The sequence below is a fragment of the Mustela nigripes genome, chromosome X (genome assembly GCF_022355385.1).
Source record: "Mustela nigripes isolate SB6536 chromosome X, MUSNIG.SB6536, whole genome shotgun sequence".
Lineage (NCBI taxonomy): Eukaryota > Metazoa > Chordata > Mammalia > Carnivora > Mustelidae > Mustela > Mustela nigripes.
Window position 1 is genome coordinate 9929846 of NC_081575.1, and position 6649 is coordinate 9936494.

Sequence of the window (6649 nt, forward strand, 5' to 3'; positions counted from 1 at the left end):
TTCAGTTTCCTGATAACCACCAAGCTCATCACAGCTGCCCCTAGTGACCAGTAGTAGAACGTCAGATTCATTCTAGATTATTTCCTATCTATATACTTCCCCACCCATCCAATCCGCTAAATCCCATTGGTTCTGCCTTTGGAATTTCTTTCATGTCAGTCCCAGCTACCCCTTCGTTTCTATTCACATATCCACTAGCTTCCCTCAGACAGATCTCCCTTTTGGACTAACCAGCATCCCTTTCTTCATTCTCATATATCCTCAGATCGATCCTTATACTGGTTTTTGTTTTTGTTTTTGTTTTTTTAATTTTTTTTTTTTTTTTCTGGCTACAAATTTATTCAACACAAAACAATGCCCAACTTCACTGAGGTGGCTGACCTCATCCACAACCAGATCCACCTCTAAACTGGAGCTCAGTTACTGACCCAGCCCTGGCCTCAGCTTTCTTGTCCGCACCAGGGGGCAGCGCTTTGTATCTAGGGGTCTGTCAGCTTCCCCTTGTGTGAGTCTTGCAGGCTGCTCTACCTCCAGACCTTTGGGCCATGGTCTGCCAGTCTTGGGGCGGCTGCGGCGCAGAGCGGCAGGCACAGTCCCGGGGGGCAGATGGAGGTAATCACAGGAGATACTGGCTATCATTTTTGGTAAGTTACCAGTAGAAATGTCTCCAGGCAAACTTTCTTTGCTTTCTGTAGACTCATGATTTGAAGATTGTGTGGCCTTCATGACGTGAAGTTGGGCACAGTCTTGTCTGCCCGCTCAGGGCATTTGGGCATGGGGACATCCTTCTTGGCCACCATCACTCCCTCCTTGAAAAGGAGTTTATAAATGGCAATTTGGTTCTTTTTGGGCATCAACGTCTTGGTGGCTGCTATGGCTGGGGCTGGAAAGGAAGGCCTGTTTTTTGTTTGTTTGTTTGTTTGTTTGTTTTTAAGACTTATTTATTTATTGGAGAGCCTGGGTGGCTCCTTTGGTTGGGTGTCCGCCTTTGGCTCAGGTCATCGTCCTGGTCCTGGGATCGAGCCCCACATTGGGCTTCCTGTTCAGTAGGGAGTCTCTTCTCCCTCTCCCATTCCCTCTGCCCCTGCTCTCTCTCTCTCAAATAAATAAATAAAATTAAAAAAAAAAAAACTTATTTATAGTGGAGGAGGGAGAGGGAGAGAGAAAGAGAATCTTAAGCAGACTCCCCAATGTGGGGCTCAATCTCATGACCCTGAAATCGTGATCTGAGCCTAAACTAAGAGTCAGATGCTTAACCAGCTGGGCCACCCCGGCGCCCCTCCCTCAAGCTGTTTTTAGAATTGTCTTTATAAAGCAAAGGTTGATAAAGCAGACATCTCAAATTTGGTTTGTTAAAATTTGTCGATGACTTCCAGTTGCCTTCAAATAAACTCTAAACTTCATAGCACGATATTGCCAGTTGGATCCCAAACCACTTTTTTAGTTTCAGATCCAAATTCACCCTTTGAATATTACATTCAAGCCTTGCAAAATGTTTACTCTCTGCGGACCTTAAACACTTTTTTCTACCTCAGCATTTCTGTTTAGACTCTTCCCTCTGCCTGGGTGGTTTGGTTTCTGCCTACTAGAATCTTCTTGCAGGCTCAGATATAGTGCTCTGGTCTCTATGTTCAGAATTAATAATTTCCCTTTCTGCACCCAGAGTGCATTCCTTATACCTGGACGTAACATTTATTTCATTCAGTCTCATTTATCTATGTGTCTTCTAGATGCATGGGCCCCTAGAATGCAAAGACCCTCTCTGTTCCCACACAGCCCGTAGAACAATGCCTGGTACATTAAATGAACACAAGAAATGTTTATTACATTAAACCAGGTAATAGGTAACATTTTCAACTTTATTGGAAAACATAAAGGTTTCTTTTTTATATGCATTGATGCCAAAATCTTTTCCGTTGTGTGAATTGCTAGTCTGTCTAGTCTGAGAATAGAGCTTCTGGCAAAATTTTTCAGCAGGATCAAATTTTCTTCTCAGTATCTAAAAGCTCTCTCTTGGTCTCATTGGATTCGAAGCACTTGGGGTCATATAAGAATCTGTATATTTTTTACATTAATAATATCCTGACACCCTATGGCAGTGCTGGAGTGGGATCTCTTAGACTGATGGACTGTGAATGATTCAGTTAAGCTATTCCTGTGCCAGAAAATAACGAATAGCAAATCCATTACCAAGCAGCATGTCCTGATTTCCGAAGTTTAAGAAATTGAAACAAAGAGGAATTTGGAGCAAGAGAACTGAACTGTAATGAAAGAAAATGCAACATCTCGGGCATCTCACCATATGATTGAGAGAGGGAGAATATATTTAACAGCACATTCGTGAAGACACTGAAATAGATTTTTAAATTTAAGTCCTGCATTTTAACCACAGGTGGGGACGTGTACTAATTCATGTAGAGTAAAACAAAACCAAACCCAAAGCATAGATAAAGTGTTAAGGGTTTCCTCCTTATATATTTATGCAGATATAAATGGATCATATCAGAATTTCCATGTTTTAGTACTTTAAAATGCAGACCTGACTTTTGCCTTTAATAGAGAAACACGATTGTTAACTGCTACATTTAGGGAAACTTGACTCGTATTTTTAGAAAAAAAAAAAAAAAGTATCAGTCTCTAAAGCATCTGAATAGATTAACTCAGTGCATATTTATGGAGCTTTGTTTTAACAACACCTCACATTTCTGTAGATTCCCAGTTGCCAGCGCTCTTGCATTTATCATTCTATTGGAACCTCAAAATAACCCTGTGAGAAAGTATGATTATCCCCATTTTCCAATGAGCTCATTGAAAATCAAGGAATCGGTATGATTCTAATATGCTATTAAATGGGAATGGAAGCCATGTATTGTGATTGTTAGTCTTATGTCATTTGTAGTCTGGTCTGTCCGCTTAGCTTCATCCAGTGTATCTGGTTCTGTGTTAGGCACTGAGAAGGCTACAAAGCTTGAGAACAAGGATGCTTGCCTTCGAGTAGTTGATATTTGTTGCACTTGATAAAATAGATCCAATTGATTAGGATTTGTGACTATATAAATGAGTAACTGTAGGTAGAAAGGAGTGGGTTGGTAGGGATATGGAGTCATTATCCAACTAGTTTTAATGGACTTGTCTTAAATCTTCTTGGACTGTCTGTGTACAACCTGGATAATAATTTTTTTTTAAGATTTTATGTATTTATTTGACACAGAGAGAGAGATCACAAGCAGGCAGAGAGGCAGGCAGAGAGAGAGGAGGAAGCAGGCTCCCCGCTGAGCAGAGAGCCCGATGAGGGCCGCAATCCCAGGAGCCTGAGATCATGACCTGAACCGAAGGCAGATGCTTAACCCCCTGAGCCACCCAGGTGCCCAACCTGGATAATAATTTATTCAAAAAATAAAGCAGGACAAATCAACATGGGCGTGGTTAAGAATAATGGTCATTTAAAAGCTATTAAAGGGCATGAGTAGGTTTACTCTAACGCTGTATCATTTTCTTTTCTTTTTTTTTCTTAAAGATTCTATTTATTTATTTGACAGAGGGAGAGTGACTTCAGCAGGGGGAGAGGGAGAAGCCGGCTTCCCGCTGAGCAGGGAGCCTGATGCAGGGCTCCATCCCAGGACCCCAGGATCATGACCTGAGCCAAAAGCAGGCACTTAACCCACTGAGCCACCCAGGCGCCTCCCTGACCTTATTTCTTCCTGGTCTCCGACGCACATCCCACCCCCAGCGCCTTCCTGAGCTTCCGTCTCCTCTCAGCTTCTCCCCGAGCTGCACTTCAGCAGGCTGGCTCTTAGCTCATCCATGTCTAAGCATTTGTGCAGGTTGGCGCCGGCGATAGGAGATTTTGAATTTGTGTAATCCGTGTATTTGGTTATTTTTCATAAAGTTCAAACAGACTTGCTGAAATATACCTATAGAAACACGCCTGTGGCAATGGGACTAAAAAAGACTATCCATGACCTCCAGTTGGCTGTGTCAAAATGGTAATCGGGAGTGTGTTCTTCACTGCCCTGTAAACGATGATCTGAAAGCTTAGCAACTTAAACCACAAATATTTATTACCGCATATTTTCTGTGGGTGACGAGTTTGGGTGTCGCTTAGCTGAGTGACTCTGGCATAGGCGATGTCACGGGGTTGCAATTAAGCTCCCTTCTGGGAGGCAGTCATCTCCAGGCTTGACTGAAGCTGGCGGATTCGCTTCCGGAATGGCTCACTCACGTGGCTGCTGGCAGGAGGCCTGTAGTTCCTTACTACCCACACCACCTGCTTGTCTTCCCAGTATGACATTTGCCTTCCCCAGAGCAGGTGATCTAAGAAGGAGACTGAAAGCAAGACAGGCAGCACGATGTCTTTTATAATCTAGGCTCAGATAACACATCCTTCTACCACGTTCTATCGATCGCTCGTAACAATGCTGGTGCACTGTGGGAGGGACAACACAAAGTTGTGAATGCCAGGAGGGGGATGGTCATTGGAGCCATCTTGGAAGCTGGCTGTCACAAGGGATCGCGTACTCTAAAGCACAGAATAGGTCTAACCTCAGAGAATCTAACAGTCTAATATCAGAAAAGCTTAGGTGAGGAGGAGTAGGAAGCCTTTTTGAGACCATCTAAGCCTTGTCCTTCAGTTTGATGCTGAGTCTTTCAATGAACTTTGAAACTGTTACCATAGATCAGGGATCAGGCGACTCCAGCTTGGAGGTCGGACGGGCGCTGCAGCTCATTTTTGTGTGGTTGCTGAGTTAAGAGGTGTGCAAGGTGGTTTTTTGTTTTGTTGTTTGTTTCTTTACAGTTGGAAAGAGCTAGAAAACAAGTGTGCCCAAACCACATGTAGCCTTCAAAGTTTAAAATATTTACTAAGTGGCCCTTCAAAAAAATTTGCCATGTTTTTTTTTTTTTTTAACAGATTATCAAAATGCATATAAAACATCTAGTAAAAATAGGAATTTAAACTCTGCTACCCTGTCCAGTAGGAGATAAGTATGTGGACCAAGACGTGTCTGTCTCCACAGTTAGAAGGTTAGATCGTCATGGGATCCTAGACCCTTACTAAAATGGTGAAGTAGGTTTCAGAAGCACTATATAAGACATCTGTGTATTGTATCCCTTTTTTGGAGTATCAGAACTTATTTGAATAATGCTCTGAGAATCCCTTCAGTAATTCATTTATGACTATGTAATCCAGCAACTTCAAATCCAAGTTTTTTTCATGGACTACTTTTATTTACACATTAACATCTACTGATGCCATGTGTGTAACTAGCGGATACCTTCCCCGCTGCCCCACTAAAGGGAATTCTAAGAGGCTTAGTTCAAACCTTGCTTATGCTGGTGTTGGTGTGGGAGTCCCTTGCCAGCATTATTCCAGATGTCCAGAAGTCCCCTGTGGGCTCGTAAGGATCTTGGAGACATTATCTTGAGATGGATGTATGGGCTTAGCCAAGACTCCTGGAACAGCTCATCCGCCCTCTCCCTAGAAGATGGGCTGTTGAGGACACTAAGTCCTGACTGAGTCAAGTTCCCATTCATGTAACCTCACTAGTGTATCTCTTAAAAATGGGACAATGGGTTGATCAGATCTTTCATTCAGCTGGCCTCCTGGACACTTGTAATGCTGCTTGTTGCTACCCCATGTTCCCATTTTCAGGCCATTTTCCTTTTCTTGTGAGTGGGACAGGGACCTGTAGTAACATCGTAGCTGATTCAGATGTAGGTAGATTCTTGACCAGCTTGTGAAAACACATAGTTTTCAACAAACTGCTTCATGAACAATGCCAGTGTTTGCTGACCGGCAGCATTCAATTCAGTTTTTGGCCTTTTTTCCCCCATTCTAATCCACATAATAATGTCATTTACATGTATGGCTCATTCTCCTAATAAAGGAAATATATTCAATTACTAGTGCATAAATGTGCTGATACTGAATATAGGATAACCTATATTAACCTATATATATAGATTAACCTATATATATATATAGGATAACCTGGATCTACTCTAATTCATATAAAAATGGAAACCATTCTCCAAACTTGAATGCTATAATGCTTCAGAAGCACGCAGAAATTGACCCGTATATCCCAGGAGAGCCGGAAGTGAGCATCTCTTCCGAATTGCATATTCTCTGACTTCACATGAGTAGCCCGAAAGTGGTTGTGGGAGGGAGTATCTACACGGCAGAAGTAAGCAAACGCTACAGGTCAGGAAATTTAAAAACGGTGATCAGCCGTAGCCCTGTCTGACTTGCATATCCAAATGAATTGTGACCGCGTGGTCTCTGTTAGGGTCCTGACATTGAGAATTTGTGCTTTGTTCTGTTTCTTGTTTTTTTTTTAATTTTATTTATTTATTAATTTTTGCAGTCAAGCACTGTAGCAGACCAAAACCACACCAACCTCGGTACATATTCTGCTGTTTGCCTTCGCTTTGTGATGCTTTGGCATTCATTCTGAGATTCGGATTGACAAGATAAAATGTGCGTGGTAACATGAATTCCTGGGATATGTATGTGGGCGCAGTGGATAGATTACCGGAATGATATTCACAGTATGTGACACGTGGTAGGCACTTAAATACACAGTAGTTTTTTTTTTTGTTGTTGTTGTTGTTTTTAAGATTTTATTTCTTTATTTGACAGACAGATCAC

General features: G+C 42.1%; 1 pseudogene; it reads right to left on the reverse strand.

Moving 5' to 3' along the window:
- Positions 1-364: 364 nt before the first annotated feature.
- On the reverse strand, positions 365-856 carry LOC132007462 (small ribosomal subunit protein eS10-like; annotated as a pseudogene).
- Between the last annotated feature and the right edge of the window lie 5793 nt (positions 857-6649).